The 27,318-nt window shown below is 31.7% G+C and overlaps 2 long non-coding RNA genes across 2 annotated transcripts in view; one reads left to right on the top strand and one right to left on the bottom strand.

Annotated features, from left to right (window-relative positions):
- Positions 1-27,318, top strand: part of LOC136795894 (uncharacterized) — a 355,650-nt gene that overhangs the window by 119,426 nt on the left and 208,906 nt on the right. The window lies entirely within an intron of this gene.
- LOC106686843 (uncharacterized) lies at positions 11,625-13,226 on the bottom strand. Its single transcript, XR_010843609.1, has 2 exons — positions 12,790-13,226; positions 11,625-11,763 (listed from the first exon to the last, which is right to left on the bottom strand). It is a non-coding gene; the product is annotated as an uncharacterized lncRNA (long non-coding RNA).

Here is a 27,318-nt window from a genome sequence, read left to right as displayed (position 1 = left end):
AATGTTTGAAGAAGTTTGGGGGGGGGTGGTGCGGTCAGCAAAGAACAACATAAATAAACAAAACCATATTTATTTATTTTATGCCGACGTTTCGACCTTAGTTTCAGGTCTTCATCAGGATGAGCAACTGATGAGTTGCTAGCCTACCTTCTACGCCACAACCTCTGATGAAGACCTGAATCTCAGGTCGAAACGTCGACATAAAAAAAATAAATATGGTTTTGTTTATTTATGTTGTTCTTTGCTGACCGCACCCCCCTACAAACTTCTCCAATCATTAAAAAGAATTTTAATGGTGTTTAAGAAACGAATCGGACTCACCTAGTCAATCTGAATTTGAGATGCAAGACGACATATTTATATTTAAATATATATATATATACGTCATCAGAACGAGGGTATCTCCGTATTTCCAGTAGTACCATAATATTTAGTATGAATTTGGTGAGTGACACAAATCTTTCTTGTTTAAGTATTATAATTTGTATCTTATACATCAACCAGAATAAGTGGGTTTGTTATACCAATCAGTGGATAGTGAGCCACCGGGATTATTATATAATTTACATACCTCTGTATCCCCACTTTGGTATATTGTCTTTCTTACATTTATCGTATCCCATTATTTTAACTTTATTGCTTCCCCCCCTCTATAATGTAAATTATAATTTATTGTTTACCTAATTTTAATATCTTTTGCATTGTTTACTTTAAAACTATTTTCAAATGTGACGTACTTAACTGCCATCCCCACTCTTTCCAATTTTTACAAAGGGTTCACTCTGATTTTGGAATGAATTCTGTCTCATTCATTTTCATTTGATTTTATTCTTATCCATTTTCTTTGATTTTATTCTTATCCATTTTCATCTCTTAATTTGTACTTTCTTTAATATCTCTTCTCTTCATCTGTTACTATTACCGTTTTCATTTATAACCTTTAATTTTTAGGTTTCATTGTATACCATTTTTATTTTCCACTTATTTTTATTTTTTTTTATGTACTTATGTTAAGTGTTTGTATCTTTTTTAGCCCTGACGAAGCCCTGCAATGTGGCGCGAAACGTTGGCTCAAATAAATATATATCAAATAGTACACCAATTTATTATTTTTAGAGTTTTATTTGACCGCACCCGGACCAAATTCCATTTATTATTACGCACGGAAAGATTGCTGATATCTTCCATTAATTTTAATTAGTATATATATACCGGTAACAAACGAAAACTTTAAGCGAAAACTATATCTTTATCGCTTGCCGGAAAGAGTGAATTTGTTTGCATATTTTCCTTGATTCACCTTGTTTCCTGCAAAGTTTGACTAAATTTAAATGTTTTAGTTCCATTGAAAAAAAAATGTCTATATATTGGTGAATTCCCACGTGGCTTCAGGTTGAAGACAAAATATAGGTATGGGTTGAATATTCGTAATATTAATTAAAAATTCGTCTCTCGTGGTCTGAAAACCGTGCTTTCTACGTACAGTTTTCAGGCTGTAAGTACATCATTTCAAAATCATTGTCCGTAATTTTCTGTATTACTCCATCTTCGTACACTAATGTAATATAAAGATTATGTAAAAGAAGATTTATTTAAACTGTATTATCAAACTGTACGTATGAGCTATCAATCAACTGCATGTATCATCAGAGGCCTTAAATCATTTATGAACTCGCAGAATGGTCCATTCACATTTCTCCTTTCAATGGTAGGAAGAAATATGGTAGGCCGCTGATTCATGGAACTTCTACTAATGGATGGTTCTTATCTGCTAAGGATTCCTCCACCAGTGACTGACGCCATTTATGAAAAGATGGATGGCAATAAGTAAAGGTTCGATGGCATACCGAATATGGGACAGATACAGTAGAGATATGAGAGGGATTGAGATGTTTTATTGAGGACTTAGCTGGATGTGATATAGATCGAGCCTGTCTCTATCGCCTATCCTTATTTTATATCGGTGCGGTTGCATGCTCTTTAATATCGCTTTATCTCCTCCTTTTATCTCTTTCAGACGTTCTGTATCAAACTCGAATAAATCTCATTCCTTTTATTATTTTATTTTTGCTAAGAGCATCTTATTGAAAAGGAAAAAATAAAAATCTGATAATAATTCCGTCCTACTATAAAATAAAACTTCTTTGTGCTAACAAAAGAAAAATCCATTGTTCTATTTTCTATTAAATATTCGTAAAAATAAATGTTTATGCTCTGATGATCAAAATTATAGATAGGAACCACAATGTGTACTGACTGAAGGGAAAACAATTTCAAAGCCCCCCACTGGTACCTTTCTCTTTCTTTAATTTACAGATGGACACCAAATTATCGCTTCCTTTATGTTTTGTGTGCTTCCGCTTCTTCCAGTCTCTAGAATTTTCATTACATTTTCTTTGTACTTCGTTAATTTTTGTAACCGTCTCCAATTCTTGTCTTCAGAGCACCTAACTCTGAAATTTTGAATGAAATGAGGTACTTTAATACCCCAATTTCCAATTTTATCCAATCGGATTGTAAGTGGAATTCTTATTTATACGAAGGCATACATCGCCAAAAATGATACCACTTTTTTTTTTTTTTTTTTTTTTACTGTTTTGACGATTTGCGTGCCATGCCGATCTACCTACACCTCATTAATAGTCAAGCTTTGCGGGAGTACACTCATCTTAAGAAAACAGATTGAGGCAAAAGCATCTAATACTATCTGCGTTACGTTTGTTTTAAGGACTATCTTAACGTTTTCGCCTCCAAGACGACCAATCTGTTGCAATACATATAATTCTTATAATATATTATTTTTTACAATAAAACATAAAATTTTATTATTGGTTATAAAAAAAATATCCATAATGTCGCAATAGGTTTTGCATTATCTTTAAACTCGCAAACGTTTCAGTCATTCCGGCCATTCTCAAGGATTTTATTCACACTATCAAGCCTTAAGTTTAATCAATGTATTGTTGATTTAGTAATTGAGTGAAATAAAAATTGTAAACTAAATGATTATAATAAATGTAACTGTGAAATTAGTAATTGACTAATAATAAAAAGTTGGCAAAGGCGTAATAGCCAGCAAGAATGTGATACGGTATTCCTGTTAATAATATTTTTTGTCATGTAATTAAATATCTTGTTTGAGACAGATTAGTTTATTAATAAAAAAAATATCCATATAGTCTCAAGAATTTGTTTTCTCTTTAAACTCCAACGTTTCAGTCATTTCGGCTATTCTATAGAATCTTATTCACACTATCACAGCCAAACATTGCTTATCCCGTTCTTGCAGGCTATTACCCCTTTGTCAACTTTTTAACATTAGTCAATTACAATTTTCACAGTTTCATTTATCATTTTCAATTATTTAGTTTACCATTTCAATTTCACTGAATTACTATATCAACATCACATGGAGTAAACTTAAGGCTTGATATTGTGAATAAGATTCTTGAGAATGGCCCAAATCGCTGAAATGTAAGAGTTTAAAGATAATAAAAAATGGCTGAAACTATATAGATATTTTTGTTATAATTAATAAATAAATCTGTCTCAAACAAGATATTTCATTATGTATAAATACAATTTTATTATTAACAGGAATACCGTATCAGAGCTATTTATGAGACAGTTAAAGTGAGTGTAAGAGACATTTTCAATAATTGTTCTTTGTGTAAAGTAAGAAAATCTTGAAGGGCTAAACTGGTGAAAGAAAAGGTATAATTTCACAACCCTAATAGTTGCCTGTTTTCAATACATTTTATCTAGGCATTAACCATTTATTATGTTTTGTGTAATATAAAATTTAATACATGAATATATAAATAAAAACACAATTTGGTCCTCTAGAATTTATCAAAGTAATTATAACAAAACCATCTGTTTCTCAAAATCAAGATTAATAGAAAACAGTCTTTAACTCCGCTGATTTGTTGAAAACAAAAACATCTAATAATTTCGTCATCAAACAAGGGGAAATTCTGAATATATCTGAAAAGTAGGTATTACACCAAACATGTTATACACTATCTTATACATCAAGTATGACCAATTCCTTAAAAGATAGGACAGCCAGATAACGAAACGTTTAAAACCTTTTCCGATGCGAAAAACGTACAGATGAGATCCATCATGAGAAAGGTACGGTCGGTATCTGATCTCTGGAAAATGAACCAACCTTTAACGAAGAAATATTGTAGAGGATAAAATATATTACGCTACGTGTTGGGAAAAGAGCAGGAATCCGGAGTATCCTCGGCATGCAGATGGAAATATTGCATATAGGAGGGCTGGGTTGCAGTTCGTAAATAAAATTTTATAAATATCTATACACAGATATTTTAGTTTTTCAACGAAGTTTACAAATAAATAATATTTTTTTATAACTTCTATTAGAAATAAATGTTATCGATAGGGATCAGATATTATTGAAATAATTGTCTCCGTATCTTGAAAATGAGATATTCAGGTATCTGAATATCAAAACATTTTACATATTATTTTAAAAATATGAAGACGTCGCCTAACCTACTTTCGATATTTTTTTAGGTGTGGAGTATTTTATAGTGATTAATTTCATTCTTGGTTCATAGTAAATACTTTTTGAGTCCGTATCACACGTTGAAGACAGGAAAAAAAAAAACAATTTTATAGTTGAGTTGTAATTAGACCATTTTCCTTTTTTATAATTTAATGATAAAAATGATTTCCTATCTCTTTTTTTTTCAATGATATCTATAAAATTTTACAGGATCATTGATTTAACAAGCTGTTTAACTTTCCTATGATCTTTAGAAGTTTTTTAAGTTTGCCATCTCAGTAATTGAACCCAGCCGAATTCGATGGAAGTGACTGGATCTTTAAAAGTTCTTAATCCGCTTTGAAATCCCTCCAGTTCAATTCGTCCAGTTTTCCGGCCTAAGTGCACCCCTTTACCGTATACCTCTTCCGAATTTAAGATTTAAAACATAGAACCCTTTTAAATGATGAACCGATAACTTTCCTTTTTTATTTTTCCGACGTCCCTAAGGATTCATATTGAAAAACTTTTGATGATTTTGTTTTAAAAGGGACATTCTTATGATTGCCGGATTAGGCACGGGTCCAAATGAGCTGGAACCGTCCCAAATAACTCATTATCATTTAGCACTCTTTAAGCTACGAAGATTTATCTTTCTTGTAACTTCTAATTTGTTATCTTTTAAATTATTCTAAACTTTACTTACAATCCACTGGTAATATTTAGTTTAGGTAGATTTGTTCACAATATAAAATAAATAATAAACTTAAAGTTGTTTTTTTATATATAAGAAGATGGTCAGGGTTGCAGTCAAAAGAGAAACAAAAATAGTTTACAACTATTTATTTTCCGACATTTCGCCCCACTTTGCAGGGCTTCATCAGGGCTAAAAAGATACAAAAAAAAAAACTGAGAATATCACAACAATAAGATACAATAAGGCAATTTAAGCTAGGATAAATATGATGTAAAAATAAAGTGATAAGAAATTACATATAAATAAAAGGAAGGAAGACGTAAAATAGTATCAATATAAAATAAAATTGAATAAAAAATAAGTAACAATGGTAAGAGTAAAAATTTTTAATACGTAAAATATACAGTTAAAAAGTACAGGAGACGAACAAAAAAAATAGAGATTAAATAAACGTCTTGAAAGAATAATTATAAATAAAAAAATAATAATGATATAAAATGAGAACAAAGAACAAAGAACAAGTCAGGACCACCTATCTGTTCAAAGGTAAAGGTTGAACAGAAGGCGACAATAAAGCGGAAGCGTGTAATTAAAGTTGTTTTGTTTGAGGGATGTAAATAACAATTTGTTGTTGATATAATTATCTTACTTTCAAGTGGAATAATGAAATTGTCGTTATAGTGTTAACTGCTGTTTACTACCACTGTATACCTTAAGCATATTATAACTAAAATGCTGCCAGTACTATTGGTACTACGAAATATTAAAAACACTAACTGTTAAGTGTTCTTCAGATAACAAATTGCACTCTAGTAAAACCATGTTATTTTCAAGTATAATATGGTATTAGGTAAAAATACTCTTGTGAATTACCCCGTGGTAAATAAATTAAAATTAAGATAAACAAGGAAGGAGTTTTTTGAATAAATTGATATATTCTTGTTGGAGAATTGTACAAATCACCTCCCTGCACTCTATTGCTCCCTCCGTTGTGAGGAATTGTGGTGTAAGTTATTATGTTGAGACCACACTTCATTTTCTTAAAAAAATACTACTTAATCACTAAGCATATTATCTTCAAATACTTTGTAGTATATTGTTAAAGTTAGTGTAATATAGTTAAAGTATATTATCTTTAAATAGTTGAACATGTTTGTGACTAAGTAGTTAAAAAAAAATATATCATTCTTTACTCCAAACTTTATAGCATTTTCTCTAAAACGCATAGTACAAGAGCCCAAGTGAGAAAAAAGGCAGTTATTTCACCCTAATTTCTGATTACATTAATGAAAAATATGTATAAATATTAGTCAAAATTGACGAGTCTGCCAAGTATAGGTAGGGGGAATAAAAAATGGCGGCTGTTTCAAAACTTTTTAAAAAATTAATTTTTCATTCGGAGCTCTATATCTTTAAAACTACCAACAACAATAAAAAACTTAAGAGAAGTTAGAACTACTAGAAATTATCATTTTGTGAATATATTTTCTCAAATATAATACAAAATACCAATCCTACGAAGATACTATAAACTTTATGAACTGCTTTGTAGTACATTTAACTAGCTTTAATTGGAATACTAGCAGATATCTGTACGTCCCATGGTTCCGGACAAATAGATTTCTCAAAATAAATTCACTAACTACAGATTTTTCAGTACATTTTTGATGAGATATTGCTTTTTAAAAATAATCAACTTAAGTATGCAAAAATAAGTGAGTTCTCGGGAACTATTGAACTTACCTTTTAGGGTTTATATTTTAGGACATTTACTCACATATACGTATAAATGATGTTGTTCTAGGTTTTCTAGTGTTGTCGGTAGTTTAAAAGATAATAGAGCTCCGAATGAAAGATTATTTTTTTTTTTTTACGTTTGAAACCGCCATTTTTTAGGTCCCTACCTATACCTGGCAGACTCGCCAATTTGGACCAGTAATTATACATAGTTTTCATTAAATTCATCAAAAATTGACGTGAAATAACTGTCTTTTTTCGTTAGGATCTTGTACTAGCTATATGATTTAGTTTTGACTTATATCACTTTAGCATTCATCAGTTTAAATAAAAGAATTTTTTTAACAAAAGTATGTATTAAATATAAGCTGATTAAATTAAAAATTTGCATTCTTAAATTAGAATTAATTGAAGTTTTAAAATTTAAAATAGTTGCTTATAAAAGTTTATGAATGAAAAATAATATACTTTTAATAACAATATTTAAAAATTGAATCGAAAAGTTTCTATAAAATTACAGGCACATAACCGCATTAAATATGCTTGTTCTGTTCCGTAGAACTTTCATTTGAGCTAGACTGTTTACACACAGGAAGACTTAGTTATTCGGACTGAAATAATATATTTTGAACGAAAATTCGCATTCGATATTTTTCACGATTGTAAAACTTCACCTCAGTATACTATATTTTATATATATGTAAGTGGATGTAAACATATGGCAAAAGTATTCAATTGTTTATGATTCAAATTAGCGGGTTAAGTGATCTAAGAGCCATAAATTTGATAACAAGTTTCCACATAAAATTAGTTTATATACCAATCAATATCATTATGATATCAATATCTTTATATCATTAAATTAGTTTATATACCAATCAATATCATTATCATATCAATATCTTTATATTATTAAATTAATTTATATACCAATCAATATCATTATCAACAAGTGCAAAAAGTTAGAGCTGTCTGAATGATTAAGCCCATCTGTTCCATCTCTTTAGATTTTTAATTAAAAAAATATTTTTGGATATTAGATGTCTTGGCCTAACAAGGCTTCAATTAACGTTTTTAAAGTTATTAAGTTATTGTTTTATGGTTTAATTATTCATAGACATTTCTTTCAGCTAACCTTATATTGACCTATCTGTGCTATATAACTATTCATAGTTTCCTTGAATTTACTCCCATCGGGCTCGACCTAGAGACTTGAATGCAGCGCCCATGGGACTGGATGAAAATTAAAAACTCTACCGGAAAAACTCATTTCCTTGATAGTTACTGTTCACGTTGTTTAGAAGACATCTTTATTCATGTTTTCTATTTGCATTTCCTACCCGGTGTACACCTCGCCGGATTTTCCTCCTAATTCGTATTATGCCTCTGTTGTATGCGTTTGCATTATGAGAATAATTCCAGTCTTATGAATTATTTAAGATATTCGTGAGATCGCAGTAATCGTACTTTCATATCTTTGTTGTATTTGTTTAATTGTTGATATTCATTTATTTAATTAACAGACATCTCAGCCTTATTTTTCATTGTATGCCTGTATATATTTTCCTGAAGAAGAGTCCACAATGCTATTTTATAAAATTAGTTGTAACATGACTTAAAATCTTTAGGCCGTAAAGATTTAATTTTAATAGGAAGATTTTCTTTCTTTTTTTAATCCTTATAAAGTGTTTTTTTTTTTTGTAAACATTTTTTTTTTTATCTTAAACGAGAGAAGACTTTTCAGCAGCTTTTTGTTTTCTACCATCGTCCCATAGCTCGTTATGCACTGAGCTTGTCATAAACATAAACAAAATGTTCATACTATTTTTCTTTTATTTATCACGTTGATAAGCTCATTCAGGATTTATTAAAAAAAAATAATAAAAAATGAATTAGCATTCCTGAACTAAAGCACCAATCAAGCATGACGTAATTTCATGTTTATGGTGGAGAAGCTTGAATTTAATTTTAGTAATACTATTAATTTTCAGAATTAATTTTCTTCGGCTATTAAGCATGGTAATGTGGAAAATATGAAAATTTTTAATGAAATATTGGGCGGAATCCTATCGTTTAGAAACATTAAGATAAGACCGTAAAAGCCGTAATAATCCCATTGGAGTCGTGGGACCCTTGCAAAAAACATCCCGGTAGCTGCAATAATTCAGCCACAGGTGTAGATGGTAATTAGGGAAGTCAGGACTTAATACCTTGCTCAAAAACTAGCGTGGCCCTATATGGCTGATATATTGGTGGGCCAGGTATCTACAATCATCTCTTTGTTTTGCACCTATACGTATATGGGCAATAAATATATAGCAACGGGTGTTCCTTATTAAGCAGTTTACTTTGTCGAGCTTTATTAAAAACGATATATTTATAATTTTAATTAAAACATTCAAAATAATGAACTTTTTGTTGTGCTATATCTATAACAGGTTAGATATGAAATTCGTTCTGTTCACGAATAGTAGAACAGAGAAAAACTTCTTTTTTGGACACAGTACCACAAGAATAACAATATATACAGTGCATTAAAAAAAATTGATCCTAGGGACCTATATTTATGTATATAAATATTCAATAATTTATAGAGAAAAAACAAACAATCGTGAAATGGCAATGCAATGTATCCGCTGCTAAAAAAAATATTAAAAATTTATAAAAAGAAGAAAGCAATAAAAATCATTAAAACAATCAAAATTTAAATTTGTTATATGAAAATATCTGACTGTATAGAAGTCATTTATGATGTGATCTTTTTTGTTATCCTTTTTTCTTTTGTCAAAATTTCATTATTTAGAAAATTCCGCTTCTCGTGGAATATCTGCTGACTTGTAAAACCTTTACTTTAAAGTTGATGATTTATCGTTTGAGAAGAATAATATTTCCGGAATGAGCCATGTTTGAATTATAGGTGTATACGGAGTTCTTATTTTTTTATATATATTTTTTTTTTATGGGCTTGTGAAAGTTGATGAAATCTGCATATAGTATACAACTTATTCTATAATTCCCAATATTCTCCCTAATTTAGGGAACTCGAAACGTAGGAGGGCTGAGGAAGATATTTTTACGCGCATGCGTAAAATAAATTAGTGATCCAATAAAATCCCTGAAAATTTCATTAAAACCTGAAGATTTCCTGTGTGAATGAAGAGGTTCACTACATTTTGCAGTTGTATCTATAATAGTTATTGTGGTCCACAATATTTAAGGTTTCTTGAGGTATTTGAGACAAAATAATTACAATTAAAATATAATTATTATTTTTTGCCCAGCGCTGTTGGTGGGTTAAAACCTGGATGTGTATGCCGGATTTTAAGCGGGGTTGTAATTCCAAAAAATAGTGGAGGCAACAATATAGAAATGTTAAAATGAGGAAGATATGTGAAAAAGAACATAGAGGTAAGAAGTTTGAGATCTTGTGGTAACATAGTAGAGACAAAACGTACAAAGGGAAGTCAATGGCTATTGATTATGTATTACAGGGATTGGCTTGAGAAATATTGTCTACGGAAGGACGGGAAGAGTCACTTAAAACTTATTATTAGAGGTGTAGTATTTTGTTTGTTCTTGTGATGGAGGTGGTGTTCTGGAGTCTTGGATAGGAAGAAGTAGGCATCAAAATAAATGGAAAATGGCTGAGAAACCTCCGTTTTGCAGATGATATTGTGCTCTTTGCAAATGGCGTGGAACAACCAAGAGAAATGATGAAGCAGCTTTTGGCATTGTGTGAAGAGGTCGGTCTTTATCCGAATTACCAGAAGACGAAACTTATGACAAATGGCGTAAAGAGGAATGTGAAATTAACAAGCATAACTTGGCATATATTGAAGAGTAGATTTATCTGGGTCAGTTAATATCATTCACGGATAGAGGAGCAAAGGAGTTCCAGAGGAGGTTAGCACTCGGCTGGAAAACGTTTTGGTCCTTAGGCATATAATGAAGAGAAAAACAAGTATTGACTTTAAAAGGCAGGTCTTCTATAGTTGCATTAGCCCAGTGGTCACTTCTGGATGCCAAGCGTGGTCACTGACTAGAGCTCAGGAGAGAAAATTACAGCCAAAATAATATTGGAAGAAGCATTGTGAATGTGAGGAAAAGAGATCAAATGAAAAATGCTTTGATCCAGAAAGAAACAGGACTAACTGACACACTGAAGATGACAAGATTGAGCAATTGGAAATGGGCAGGGCACCTCCTTCGATGCGAAGATGACAGATGGTCAAAAATTGCCACAGAAAGGACTCCATACGACCTTCAAAGAAGAAGACGAAGTCAAAAGAAAAGATGGAGCGATGTTCAAGAGGATGGCAAGACTCCTCCGGTGGAGAGCTGCTAGAGACAGGAATGACTGGAAGAAGAAATGGAATGAACTCGCCTCCCAATAGGGCTGGTCACCCCGGTAAGTGCTGACTATTACTGTCCAAAGGGAAGGCCTATGCAGGAAAGGATACAGAAAGATGGACAGATAGTGAATTGAAGTTAATGTTTTGTCAACTATTATATACAAATAAAATATATTTTATTTTTTCTCTCTATCTTCTTTTAAATGTTTATATTATATTTTGTGATGATTTTAATTCATTGCATAAAAAAAGGCTATTTCATTTCATTAGTAGTGTATGTGCAAAACAAACAAAAATTAATAATTTAAAAAAAAAACTGAAGTGGTTTTATAATTTTCTGTTTTATTTGCTAGCAAGTGCTTTTTCAAGCATATCTCCGTTACATTGGTAACCTCATTTTTAAAACTGTTAAAATTCTTCATTTATTCATTGTCTGATCCTGAAGTTGGAGTACTGTGATCCTGAAAAAAGGTTTAACTTATAATAATTGTAGAAGTTTATGATTGAAACTTAAAAAGTTCTTAATGCGATAATATGGGAGCCAGAATTCACCCATCGAACATACACCCAAAAGTAATTTTAAACTATAGGTAGGTAAATACAGTGTGCACGTCTGTCTGTGATAATGTTTAGGGACACATTTATATTCAATGTTGGTGAAACGTTGTAAAAACATATCTATCATCCTAGGATTTGATAAATTGATATGGTAAAAATATGTGTATTGTGAAGTGGCGAAATCTGCTACATTACAGTACAATGACAGTAAAATACATTTTATTACTTATATACAAAATGTATCTATAATTTTACAACACACTGAGGGAAAGATTATATTAATTCACTTATATGAAACATTTCCCGTTATTTATTAAATTTGATCGTTTTCGTACAAATGAGGTCTCATTTTTACTTGTACCCTTTATTAAACTTTTTTCTGAGTTATTTTTAAGTAAATGATTATAAAATATTCGGGAGGCCAAAGACATTCTTCCTCCCACCCGTTATAAAATATTAAGGGGGTAGAAAGTGCCTTCCTTCCCCTTCCCCCCTTGGAAGTCCTGGCGTTTATGAGTTTACAAGAACATTAAATCTACATAAACAAACTATTGTATTATAGTTGATGGTTAATTGCACTAACAGATTTCTAGGATATAAGAGACTCTACGTTCAATCCCGAACAATGCTATAATATCTGCGCTTTGCATTTATTGTTATAAATAGACAATCTGCTGTTAATTTAGTGAAAGAAACATTCCATTCCCAAAGAGGTGATGCCTAACTATGTAATGGGAGGCTGCGGACAAAGGATTTTTTTTATAACTTATCGATAAATCAAAATTATTATTTATTTTCGTAACGTTCTTAATTTAATTTAACTATAATATAATCTTGTATTTAGGTTGACCCCAGAATCTTAGTCTTTAATGAATTCCAAATCTAAAGCGAATGATCGCTTTCACAAAGATTTCCTTTAAAACCATTACCTGGAAGCAGTTCTGGTGATATATTATTTGTTCCGATACCCTCTCCTTCTCCAATGGATGGTCGCCGATAACCCTCGTCCCTTCTTTCGCCTTCTCCTGTTTCATGTTTCCCCAGTTTGTGAGTTCGTCCTCGGTGACAACACCCGACCTGTCACCCACAGCCGAGACGTAAGCCAACCCGATGAACACCAACATCAAAAGAGCAGAGTAGAAAATCTGGGTCAGTATGGACCAAAATTGAGACACGAGGAAGGTCATTTTTGTGTTAAAGAATTTTATTGGACCATTTCCTTCTTTTTCTGAATGTTTCATACTTCATGCTACTTGCCTAAACTACATGAATTTGCTTACCGCGTCAGGTTAAGTGTGTTGTAGGTTTTCGTCGACATATGGCAGATTAGCCATATGGGTAATATATTTCAGCGAAAGCGAATAGGTTGAATTAACCTAAAATCTTACAGCGTCGGGGAATATTGATAATATTATATATATTATTTTCTAGTAAAATAAATCCAAATTCATTAGTTCCAAATTTCAAAGGACCCAATAGACAGCATTTATCATCCAAGAAAGAATTTCAGAGGTTAAACCTTTTTCTTAATATATTCTTCTTCTTCTTTTTTTTTTTTTTTTTTAAATGAATGCGAACTGTGTTTGAAATAAACTTTCATCACAAAGTAGTCATTGTGATTACAAGTTAGTTTGTAGTTATTATATAGAAATAAAGTAAATAACCTTCAAAGATGCTCTACTTTAAATATTAAGTAACATATACTTAATTCTTAAAAAAAAAAAAATTAACTTGATTAATTCGCGACTGATAAGAAATTTCTAGTGCCTGAACATTGAATAATGCAAGTTGAAAAGACAGGTTCAACAAAACAAACTCATAATTTTAAAGTTCAACAGCAAGTCCACAGCAATGACTTAATTTCGCTGAGTAAGGTTAACCTGTGATATCATACTGATCCATCTGCATCGATTGCCAACAATCGATTCCTTTTATATGCATCATAATAGGTCTGTACCTATTACCACTTGGTGACTACTACTCAAATGTGACTGTCCGGAACTGCACAGAGCATCCGCAGTATTGGTTTTGGAAGGGTAAACCTGTACTGCACATGCTCGGTACAATCAGAAGTGGTTGCTGGAACAAATCGGATACTAATATACTACAAAAATAAAATTAAAAAATATTGTCGATTTAAGTTAAAGCTCATCCAAATTCAAAAAGTGTGATTGCCTATTTGACTTTCGAAATGACAAATCTAAATACGATGCAGCATTAACGGGTATCGAACATACCCACAGAAGAGCATTACAGAATTATTTCTTCCCAATAAAGAATTTTCAATATGAACTAAATGTGTAAATTAAAAGATTTTGAATACAAGTGGCGCATTCATGTACCATGTTCCTTCCGCAATGCTGGGTAGGAGGGGGCAAAGCTAAAGTACTATCTACTGTCGAGCAAATCCTTATTGTACAATAGTACTGCCCCGGTAGTAAATGTCATAGTGGTGTGATGCTATATCTCATTACCATCTTCAATATCCGCCCATCTGACTTCCTAATATCCACCTTACTGAATGCCAATTCCTCTTTACCTGAGCTATTCCCACTGGAACTCTATTTCCTCTACCATACGACATTTTCTCGTTTAAATCTCTTCTGTTCAACCACCTTTATTACTTCTCCTAACTGAACAAATGTTTTATTGAACATAGGCATAATTATTGGTAAATATTGAAACTATTTTATTTATATTACTGAAAAATTATTAATGATGAAATTATGGTAAGTCGTAACTAAGTGCAGTCACACTGTTTTTGGTCAATATATTGTTCAGCTTAAAAATTGTTCTGATGGGACTTGGTCCCAGAATAGTAATTTATTATTTTTCATTTCATTTCGATATTACCTGGGATCAACTGCAAGAAAATTGGAATTTGTTCCCTAAATTATCGGGTCCATTTGTTCTAAACTACAAAAGCGCTTTAACTGCTGAGGTTATACAGTGTTTCCAGTATGCCTGTTACAATTACAAAAGCTATCGATTTTAGCAGTTTATATCATTTTTCAAAATCTTCTCGGAGACGATAAATTTTCCTTCTAATGCCTTTCCAAGAAGGTTTATGCCAAGAGAGATAGGGTTAATGGTTTATTACCTGATGACAATGGCGGATTATTGCTGCTGAGAGAATTGGAGGGACTCGTGAACACAATGGTGAGCCCGCTGGACATAATTCAGTTATTGCTTGGCATGCATGAGATAAGGGGATAATATTGGAATTCATGGACCAGTTAGCAAATAGTACAGCGGCCAGTGCTATCGCTCCAGCCTTCAGATTGTTTACAGCTGTTGAACTTATTAAGCGGCGATTCAACTCCCTTTTCGATGGGGAAGGACAGAAAAGGGAAGAGGAAAGACGGCTTTCAGTTATTTAACGTACAAATGAGATGTTCGTTCCTAAGACATAGTAATTAATATTATAACTAATATATAATATTATTATAACTTTTACAGTAATTAAAATGTTTGTTAACTAAAATATTTTGTCTTCAACCAAGAGTCACCATGTCCATCAACTAGTCCTTAAAAAAGCCGGTGATGCCAAAAACTTTAATTCATAAAAAATCTTGTACCATGTTTTCCTACCGCTCACCTCAAATCTATTTCTTTGTTCCAACGACTACTTTTGACTGTCAAAAATCATAAGAAGCATGCGTTCTTACAGTTACAAGAAAGGATGCAGTTGCAATACCATAACCTATACTGCATATGATTTTGACAGTTAAAAGTAGTTCCAAAATTAAAATGAACCAAAATTCACACTATTGTATACAGCTGAAGAGTTTGTTTGTTTGAATTATTTTTGCGTAAGGCTGTTTATTATGAAGTCTTTAGCCTTTATGATATTACTATTCGACTCATAGAAACAGAGAAGTAATCAGTAGGTGGTTGATCATTAAAATATATAGAAATTGTATTAAATAACCTATATATTTAACTTTCATGTTGTTAATTAAAGTCATAACTGTTATTGTGACGAAAAGAGGAAGGACTATAGTTCTTGATTGTATACATGTCAATGGACAAGCTGACAAGTTACCTAAGCTCGGTAGTGCAGAGAATTAGCCTGTTCAATCACTTTCTTATAGAATAGCAAAAGCCATTATTTGTTCTTATTATAAGGGCAAGACAAGTGCAACACAAAGTTCAAGCAGAAAGTAAGAAGTGGGAGAACCTATTGAATAAGGATGAACGAATCCCTGGCAATTTAAGCAGAGTTTAGGGAGTGGCTTGTTTTCACCTAGTGACAGAACATGATATCCAAAAACACCTTCATCGCGTGTCACAGAGTTACCGACTTGTCCTCTATATGGGACATATATGAGAACTTTTGTTTAAGATATATATTTATGTGTATATAATATTATATCGGGCTGCAAAAGGGAAAACGGCTTAATAGTCTATTTTCTTTGGTGTAAGAAAAAAAAAACTTTTGTTCTGTTACCTTTATTGAATACTAGTTGATATGTTTATATTTATTTTATGTTAATATAAAAGTAAACTGATGAAGTAAATCGACAAGAAAAAGGACGTGATAGCTATGCAGGTTGGAGTGTATGTTCAAGAGCGCCCGGTTCGGAGTGTTGTGGAGTTACTACTTATTTCTCCGTGTTCTCGAGATATGAATCTCAATAATTCTCACCTTGGTTAGTAAGCAGCTACAATTCTGGTTGCCGCCTGGGGTTGGTTTGTTTCCAAAGACCGGTCGAAGGGTCCGTCACAACAAACCTGTTCCAGAGAATCATCCAAAAACTGTATAATCCATCCATGGGTTTGCGAATATGCTGTAGTTTAATAAATGTGTACCCTCAATTTTACTGAAACGAAGTGGAATAATTAAATATTATATTTTATGTTGTTACCTCGTCCCACGTAATAAATAATAATAAGATTGGTTAAGTATAGAAATGGTTTTAGTTTATTGCGTTGTGAAGTTGGGTTGGTTTTATGAAAAACCAGGTTATTCTTTTGTTGTGTATATCAGCTGTTAATTTATTCACATTTTACATCACATTATATTTACCACAAATCACTGCATTATAATTATTTTCTTCATTCTCACTTTCGATAACAACACCAGAATGGCTTTTATATACACGATGTGGATCTTGGCCTTGGGTGCCGGACTCTTTCTTCAGTTACTGAACTGGATAAAAAATCGCCATTGTCACGACACCGTAGAACCAAGAATAGCTTTATCCAGGGTACCCAGGTTCTGCCTCAGGATTTGAGATCATCGGGGACGAAGGTGTCTTTCACAGTAGTAATCTCTAACCTTACCTACTTTCATTTTTTCAAAATAAATCGCATCGCCATTAATTAATTTTTTTGGTCCATACTACAATATCAGTGGAATATTTTTTGAACTGGATTTTTAGATTTATTTTAATGTGTTTATTACGTTGGATATTAACATCTGTAATATTGTACCGATGACAGAATTGGTCGACTAGTATCTCCGACTCAATTAAACATAAAGAGTTATGTAGGACTCAACTGAAAGCTCGTCAAATGCACTATAAAGTAATTTACAATATTTTTCTTTCTAACAGTAGTTGTCAAGATATTTGTCTAAACATATTCATAGTTTTTAGAGGAAAAAAATATTCCAGTAATTCTTTAAAAAAATGTGTATTACAAACACGTTGGATGTTTTTTTTTTCTTTTAAGCAATTAATAAATTCCAGTATAGTGCAACCAAGATGAGTTTGCCTGTGAGTAAAGGTAGCGGGAGATGAGCAGTAGCAAACGTTCTCCCGCCAACCTCCCACCCTTCTCTCCACTAGATCTGTTCAAACAACCACTTATGACAGATCATGCGTACTACGTGGTTTCCCTCTCAAATCCTGGACTGCGAATGTTTTGTATAGCAAGCAGTAATTGTTAAAACAGACCTACTCAGTTGCCTGGACTACCTTTCCTAACCTAACCTTTCCCCTCCTTGACCTACTTCTGCAACTTTACAAATAGAAATTGCTCGTATTATTTTTCAAAACTTTTTTCATTAATATCGCAAGGCCACAAGTTTTCCATGTCAAGTAAACTGGGTAGAGGGAAAACTATTCACTCTCAAACCAAAAACGAATTTTTGAACTTATTTAAATTCATGAAAACAGAGGCCAGAGGCTGAGAATGGTCCGATTCATGTTTTCTCTGTTATAAAAAGCCATAAATAACTGAATTTGTCATATGTTAATCCCATTCTAGGACCAAATATACTGCATTTTAAAACATTAAAATTAAGTTTTAAACAGTTAAACAACAAATTTAAACTTTAAAAGAGGCATTTTTTTTCTGAACATAGTGGTTATTAAATCTCAGAAATGACTTTTGGCAGATACTGTGTTCCTACAATGCAATTCAGAACAGGGTTGTCAAAGCTGTTCACGAAGTAAAATGAGAATAAGAAACAGTCCCAGTCAAAGATAACCTAAAGAAACCAGTAACCTCCTGTATTAGTAAGACCAAGAATAGGGAGATAAATGTGTACCAAGTACCTATCTAATCCCGAAATGGTTGGTTGTTACCAAGTTTCGGACTACCTTTTAATTTGTTACTGATAGGAGGGGGTTGTTATTGTGTGGAGGGGAGAAAGAGCTAAGGTGGAGGGGGAACGAGTTCTCCTACAGGCAATCTTATCTTGGATGGACTATACCATTAATAACCAATAACCCGTAACCAATAGCTAATCCCAAAATCATACTTGATCAATTAATCGTCTTACTGTGAATTTATTTAAGCAATACGAAAAACAATATCCAACATAAGATTTTTTGTTACATGTATTATATTGAAGTGATTATTTTTTACTTTAATATTATTGCTAAAGTATTTATAAAGTATTTTACGACTAAAAATGAATAAAGTTATTTAAAAGAAAATGAAGCACATTAAGTGTTTTAGTACTGCTACTATTTAAGTTTGATTATGACCCCATTCTGTACTCCTGTTTTTATAGTTATATTTTGCTTTTATACTCAACGTTCATTCTTTGATATTATAAAAAGCATTTAAAGGTCTTGAATGCATAAGCATTCAGATGATCTTGTTTACGGTGCCCTAAACAAAACAACTTAAAGCTTGATGATCTCATTATAATGCATTAGATAGCTTGAAGTAACAGTATATTTAACGAACCTAAAAGATGTATTCATAAAATTCTATGTACTATCGTGAAAGCTAAGGGGGGGGGGGTAGCCGCAGGATAAGGCCTGTGGCTACTAACTCCAAGGACACGAGTTCGAATCCGGCTGGGTAGAAAATTGTTTTCTGTTACACTGTAACCGTGAGTCAACTCTTGTGGGTTCTAAAGCCCTCCTGGGGCCCAGCCTCCTAAATTGGGTAAAACTCTGGCGGTCGAGCGTGATTCAGACCGAATCACCTCCTTGCACAACCTGTTTAGTAATAGTACTCCCATACAAAGTAGTGAGCCCCTGAACCTCCATGGTTTGTAGCTATACAGATTTAATTTAATTAATCGTGAAGGGTATTGCTACTGTTATTTCTGATTTATTTATGAGTGTTGTTATGAGATAATTTACAATTCTGTCATATAATACAATAAAATATTGTAATAACGTAGGTTAACAAAAGTAATTGTCGAATAGGACCGCCGGCAGAGAGCTTTGTTACCCACTGTTGACTTATGTGGAAGAGAAGTAGGATGCCTATGGTTAGGGTGGTTCACCATAAGTACCATTAATTCACCCCTGGCAGCGGGAATTGGAAGCATCGAACCCTCCTCCAAACTGTTTAACTTTTCTAATTTACTTTTTCCCAAGTACTTTCCGACCGTTTTGTTCGTTATATGCATTCTTTTCTTTTTTTCTTTCCAAGGATTAATTGGCATCTGTTGTTGAAATGTTCCTTGCTGGACTCCATTTTATCTATATTTTTTCCTAAATTTTAGAGCTCTTTCTGTTTTAATAATTCAATAGCGTTTGTTGTTGAAGCAATAAAGTATTTGTAATTGCTATCCTGATGATTTAAATATTGATAACCTATGGTAATTTTCAAGTATTTACCTTCTTAATGTTTTGATTAAAGAAGCATTAAGACAGCTTCAAAAATAATAGAGTTCCATTTCTTGCTATGAACGAAAATAGTATCGATACAATCTTTTGGTATTTTAATCCTACTAGGTTGATCTATACCGGGAGGTCGATAAATATCTTTGGTATGTGGAAGCAGTAACATTAATATCAGTAAGATAGGTTTAGGTAAAGAATGAGCAGAAGTGATGAACTTCGATTACTACTCACCCTTAGTGGAGATTATATTTCTAGCGACCTTGGATTCTGATCTCAGGTGGGTATACATTGTCACTTGACAAGGTGCTTTCATCGCTGTTCCAAACACTATAATTAATTAAAAGCAGCTGATGCAGCCTCGGATGCGGACTGTCAAACCGTTACGGATAAAGTAAGAACAAGGAGCTTGTAGCTGTAGTTGATAGCTGAAATCATAAGATAAGATTCACTTAATAGTATTCTGTTCTGTAAAATAAGAAAAAGAGAAAGTAGTCGTCTAATATTGGCTAATTAATGTAATTTATGGTAACCAGGTATTAAAGTGAGGGGAAGAGCAAAAGAAGGAGTTGTTTTTGTGATGGGAGTGAACTATACATGAGGTTTAAATCTTAGGAACTCATTACAGCCTCAGTAAGAGATGCTGTAGTCTTGAATAAGGTCCAGGTTCAAAAAGTTCTACAGAGGATAGTCAATAGTACACTAAGCAAAAACGGTATAATACTGATCCGGCAAGGGGAGTTAGAAATGGACGTAGCAGTAATGTCTAGTGCCTGATAGAATTCGGGCTGGCCCATTAGTAGCCGGGGGAGTCGAGGCCTCACTTTCACAACCTCAAGACTGCTGTAGCATCGGTTTGAATCCAGTTAGAGTGTGTTGACTTTTATTTCTTCGCAGCCTCATGTAATGAAAACTTGATTCTCTCACCATGGTTAGAATATGCTGGTTACCTCCAGATAATCCTCCTCCCTCACGTATGTCAAAAGCGATCAAGCAGGGGGCAAAAAAAAAAATAAAGAAAGAAAAAGGAGCATAGAGGCTGATGTGAGGTTCTGAATATTCAGCCCTGTTCCCCTTGGATTATTCATTTTATAAGAATATTTAAATAAAAAAATTAAGTCAGAAATCTTCATTTTACAATAAATTAGATATTTAATTATCGTTTTAATGCATGACTTCTTTGGTAATCAAATTTATAGAGTATCAATTTTCATGAATATCGGTTGTAGTAAATTTAAAATTAAAATTATCTTTTAAATACTATGTTTATATTAATTTACCTGTTTATTGTTTTTTTTTACAATTCTTCCTTCTTTAGTCTACAATTTTTTTTTTTAATGAGATGGTTATAATATTTATGAATAAGTTATATAATATTTTGATGTGAAAAGTTTCAAGTCACTTCTCCGTATTTTCTTATTCAATAATTTGGTAATATTTTTTTTTTGTTTGCTGTTATATTTTTATTTATCGGAACGTTGCTTAAATATTTTCAAAACCAAAAGGATCCAAATTCCCTCCGCTGAAGTGTCGAATAAAAAAAATCCCCCTTCAAGTTATACAGTAGCTGAATGGAAGCTTTCTCCGTCAAGGGTTTTCGACCTGGTCCTATTAGCCTGATGGTGGGGCAGGAATGATGGTCTGTCCTCGCATTAATAACTCTATATTCAATACCTGTCATCGTCCTTATTTATTCACTACATTTCTATACTAATTTATTATTAATATTGTATATATTAATAATAAATTAGTATAATATATATTTCTATTTAAACTGAGACACGTTACTGCTGTGAAACCTTAAGTAATTTAATTATTGAAAATAGAATCTATCGTGTATAAATAATGGTATCCTTTGTTTTGGATGGTATGTCCAATTCTAGAAGCTATTTTGATCTGAGGTTAGTTTCGGATCTGAGTTAACTCAGATTTATTTAGTTAGCTATGTTTAAGGCATTGATAGTTATTAATTGACCATCTATAATTAGTTAACACAAAATAATAGAAAAAAAAATTTATTAGTAACCAACGTTTCACCACTGTTTGTAAGGTTACATTAGTACTAAATAAGAACAAGATTCTAACAAAAAAAAAAAAATCTAAGAATATACATATAAAGCTGTATAACTGTGTATTGACAGGTAGTAAACTAATATTTATATACAATTAATATTATTTATATTTTATTATCCTATCTTATTTCATTATTTATCCATTTATCTTCTCTTATCTGTCCCACGATTTGTTATTGCAATGCATCTCATGTTTTCCTTTTTTTAATTAATTGAAGTAGTTTTATTACATTAATGACCGTGAATATTTGTTACTGTATCCTATGGGTCAAAATTAAGTAACATTTGTACAAGATTAAACATCAGTATATTTTGCACTGAGGTTTTGTAAAAAAAAAAAAAAAAACCGTTCTAATATTGTTGTTCTTTTTTCGTCTGTTTGTTAGAAATGAAGCTTTTAATGTTACCATAATTTGTTACTACTTCTATTTATTATAATTTCATTATTAATTATTCCAGTTGTGCATTAGAAATTCTATCACTCATTATTTTGCATTTATTTAGTATTCTATTCATTTATGTTTATATTCTTTTATTTTTATGTGTTTTATTTTTTTTTTTTTGCAAATTTTATCCAACAAAATATAAATAATATACTACAATACTATAATATACTATACCAATGCAAGGATATGAACACACCCATACAATGAAATAAATACAATAAAATAAAAGTAATAAATATAAAAAGTAATAAATTCTTAGGACACTAAAGATACCTGAAAACTCAAAAATTGTGTTCTTTACTGATGCAGCATGAGTGTTGCAGACCCTCAAGTTGAAGTGGTGAAAAGGTCTGAGAAAACTTGCTTACATCTGAGCTAAAACTAAAAAAATAAAACAACTCAGATGTAACTCTCAAAAGCAAGCTTTGGAACGTGTTTAACTTCTAAACATTCTTTCTTAAATAGCTTCTAATATTTCATTGAATTCCCGAAAATTAGGAGATAAATTGGAAGAAGTTTGTTTGGAATGTTCTTCAGTTTCATTAGAGGATTTTCTTGTTTTCCTTAATATTGTACAGTTAATTGACATTGTAATGCATTTGGCCAGTTTTTTGCCAATTAAGAAATTAAATTAAATGATTTTTGACCTCTAGCCATTAAATATTACTCTGTCTAATTACCATATTTTTGCCACAACTTTGATTGAAGACAATTAGTATTTCGTTCAGAATGCTCCTTTGTTTCTATATAAGCTTAGTTATTGTGCTATTTTGTCTAGTACCAGAATTCCAATTTAATTACATGTAATATATTTAGTTCATTTAGGAACATTAAATGAGAATAACATAATTTTCGAAACTGCACTACTGTAAAATTCACACTATATTCTTGCTTCGAGACCTTCGGTTATTACGGCACCTTTTTACGACTTCCGATTCATACTTCGAGACTTAGTACAGGACAAGGTATTAGCTCCTCGTGAGGCGGTCACCGATCCCAATAACCTTGCTGCATACTGATATTAAAGTTCATATTAAACTCGTATATCAGGAGTGTTTACGAGCGGTAATATGGTTGCCATAAAATTACATTATTTCACGGTGAAATGCTCTGCGAATACACCGTATTTAATGAGAAAATTGTGTTGTTTTATCGGCATGCAACTTAAGTGATTAAGTCGTTAATTATTAAATATTAGTTTTCTTAATACTATAGTCGAAGTACTGTGTAAGCAATGATAACTATGATTTTTAATCACGATATTTAATGAGTTATGTTATTAAAATATGTTATTTAAGACCTCATAATGGTATTTTTAAGGAGTAATATTATTTTAGTTGTTTTAACTTTTATTCTAACTTAATGTTGAATATAATTATAACTAATAATATAATAGATATAAACTAGTTTAGTCGGGACCATGAGTCTGGTCAAGGCTCCTCTAGTGATTAAACAATTTTTAATCATATCCTCTCTCCCCGTCTTCCTCTTTGCACTAACATCGCAATATTTATTTATTTAACCTTTAATTTATTATTAATTTTTGCTATTGTTGAAGTTAAAGAAGCTTCAAAAAAATTTTCAATCAGTATAACATCAAAAAAACATAGAGCTGTGGAAATTCAGTACCCTTTATGATTTCGGCTTCATAGACATTGTTGTTCTTCAATAAGTTAAAGATATAACGGATTTCCATATTTACTAATACTGCTTCTTTTCTGATGATATTTGTTATTTTATATAATAACTTAAATATTTTTTAAAATAGTGGTTTTCATTTAATTAAATTCCAGGAGTTGTATAGTTTTCTAGTTATTATTAACTCTTTTTTTAGTAATTAAAATTTTTTAGAATATTTCTTAGAAGGTTATTGGACATATGCAGTATACGGAAACTACTTATAATAATTTCTCTTGTAGCTTTTAATTTACAGTGATCAATTCTTTATTTTTAATGTTACGATAAGAAAGATTTATCAGAACAAAATTGAATTTAAAAAAAAAAAACACAAGTTTTAAAATTTATTCCTTGAATAGTTTATATTGTTGTATATATAGATGCACAGATAAAATATAAATGTGTGATAAAAATGGGTTTATATAAAAAAAAAAAATTGTTAGTGTGGTGCGCGCATCATTTACCGCCTCATAAGGAGATAATTGTAAACATTTTATAAAAAATCGTACTTTAAGCTTCTTGAGGTACGAATAGTTAATATCAACTTTGCTTCTTCCGCGACTACAAAGTTTATCAAATGCTTTAAGTACTTATTATATGTTAATTGTTAAATTCTTTATTATTTATACACTTTTTATTAATTTGTTAAAATGTAAAAAGAGTCGATTATTTAAAATTAAAAAATAAATTAGAGATACCTAGATAGGAGATTTTTTTATTTTAGCCCTGCTTAACTATTTTAATAACCATAAAACCTACCTGATATTGAAGATCACTTTTATTCTGTATATTGGTGAGTGAAAGTAAAAACTATGGCTCCACTCTCATAATTTAAACTAATCATTAATGTTCATTATTTAAACACTGCTAATATTATGAAAACAAAAGTGTTAAATATATGAAACTGTCAAAAGAATGGTTTATTAAAACATTCTGAGGTGATGAGATTGATATGGAACTACTCTATAATAAAAAGACATAATTTATAGCTAAAACAGTTACAGAAACCTACTGGTTTAAACGTTCGAATAGAAACAAACCTCCTGTAGAGGGAATCTTATTATTTATTCAGTTAGGGTAATGAAGTGAACCTGGGTGTTTGGCCTGTGGATGGCATTAGATAAATCTACTCCTGCCTTTGCTCAGTCCTTATCTCCCTGCTCTCGCTACACAGAAACTGCCACTTAAGATGCCGTAATGCCTCGAGTCGCTCTTGGCTCGGAATATATAATTCCAAAGGGAATTACATAGATGCCGGGGGGGGGGTTGTAAATCTAGTTAATTCATTCATGATATGTTTAATTACATTTGAGGTTGGATTCAAGATGAAATGAAATTCATGAGCATTAAATTTTTTATTATTAGTGAACGGGTTATTATGTGGGCGTGGATAGCTCCAGTGGTAAGGCAATGGACAATACTTCCGAGGACTAAGATTCGAATCCGGTTGTGGAAGATAATTATTATCAGTTACCTGTAGCCGTTGAGTCAGCCCTGTGGGTGCTGGAGCCTCTGGGGTCCGCCTAGCCTAAAGTGGTTACCCTTAACTGTAAAAATCTGGCGGTGGAACGTGATTCTGAGATATTTCTGATACAACCAAAAAAAGGCCTAAGAATATGTTAGACATAAAGTTGTTTGATAAAATAAAGAATTTTCTGGTGGAATGACGGTTTAGATGTTGATTTTTTTCAACAATTTATCACTACTGTATTTTTCCTTGCAGTAGTGACAAATTAGATACATATGCTACAGGTCTGGTGGATCAAATAAAATAGTACGTATAGTTTTCTTATCTTGACCAGAAAACTGTCTAAATATTGACCTTTGATCAGCACATTTCGCAAATAAGTCGAAAAACCATCTCATTCATTAATCAGTTCCTAAGATCCCGTTGTATTTCTTCGAAGTACTCATCACCTTTTAGTATCCTCCCTTATTCTTCCACATTTCGACTACGGATGCCTAGTGTATGGACTCTCCATCGAACAAGAAAAGAGACTAAAAAGATTAATAAACTGCTTTACAAGATTCATTTCTGGTATTCCTAGACGTTCCCATTTCCCACATTACTATTCTAAGCAAAGTTCTATCCCAGTATCCACAGTCCATACCTCCTTGGCACATTTATATTCATATTTTGTCACATTGACCTTTTTACCCTTGGTTTATCCATCCACCTATTAAACACAAGATCCCAACCTACCGATCTCTATATCCCTACCTACAGAACTGCCTCCTTTGAAACATCCTTTGCTGTTCGAGCTACCTCATTTGGGAAGGAACTCCTTACTCATATCCATCTGTAAAGCTTCCTCCTTATCTTATATTCCTTCATCTCCTCATCGAACATCAAATATATATCTATCTCCTGGACTATCAAACTTCCGTGAACTTGTAAATAATAGAAAACATTATAAGCATACATAAAATGTATTTTTGTTCATATTTTATTTTATTTAATTTTGATAGATCCATTTAATTATGTTTAAAAGTTTATATAGCCAGACAAAAGCTACTAGAACTCTCCAAGTGTCTCAGAAAAATTGATTTTCATTCATTCATACCATGTATAAAAGATAAGAAATCTTTCTTTTGTAAATATATTTATAATCTTTCATTTGGTTTTAAGCTCGTGTACGTCCGTCCATCTGATTTAAAACTAGAGTCAATTATATTTTAATTATCCTTTTATTGATATGTATGACAAGCTTTTATAATGAAAGTATTTTTTGGTTTAGAAGAAAATATTTTAACTTATATACTAGCACGAAACAGGTTTCTAACCCTTCCATGATCAACTCCCTATCTACCTAAACTTACTGGTTTTTAACCTTGCTTCCACATATCTTCCTGATAATCCTTCTAGACACCTAAACGATACCTTCTAAACTTGAAATGCTATCAATGGGTAGGTTTTTTTCACAAATCTTTCATGTCATTATTTTATATTACATTAACTTGTATTTTTTTGTTTAAATAGAGATGTCAATTTATAGAAAAAAAATTATTTACTATTCAATTACTAGAAAAATGTTTCGCGCAGTCCTCATTGCAACCATAGCTCATGCATTGCATTCACACTCTGGTGAACTTGGAAACCAGCTTTCTCACTTATATGAAGCTGGGTTCTGAGAAACTCCTGGGCTTCTGAGCTCTATAGCTCTATATTATGTTGTTACCAAGTGCATATTTCATTATTGCCCCTTGTAAAAATATATTTTATTAGATAT

This window comes from Halyomorpha halys, unplaced genomic scaffold, assembly GCF_000696795.3.
Source record: "Halyomorpha halys isolate HHAL.00 unplaced genomic scaffold, Hhal_1.1 Scaffold886.1, whole genome shotgun sequence".
NCBI lineage: Eukaryota > Metazoa > Arthropoda > Insecta > Hemiptera > Pentatomidae > Halyomorpha > Halyomorpha halys.
This window is presented reverse-complemented; position numbering and strand designations above follow the sequence as displayed.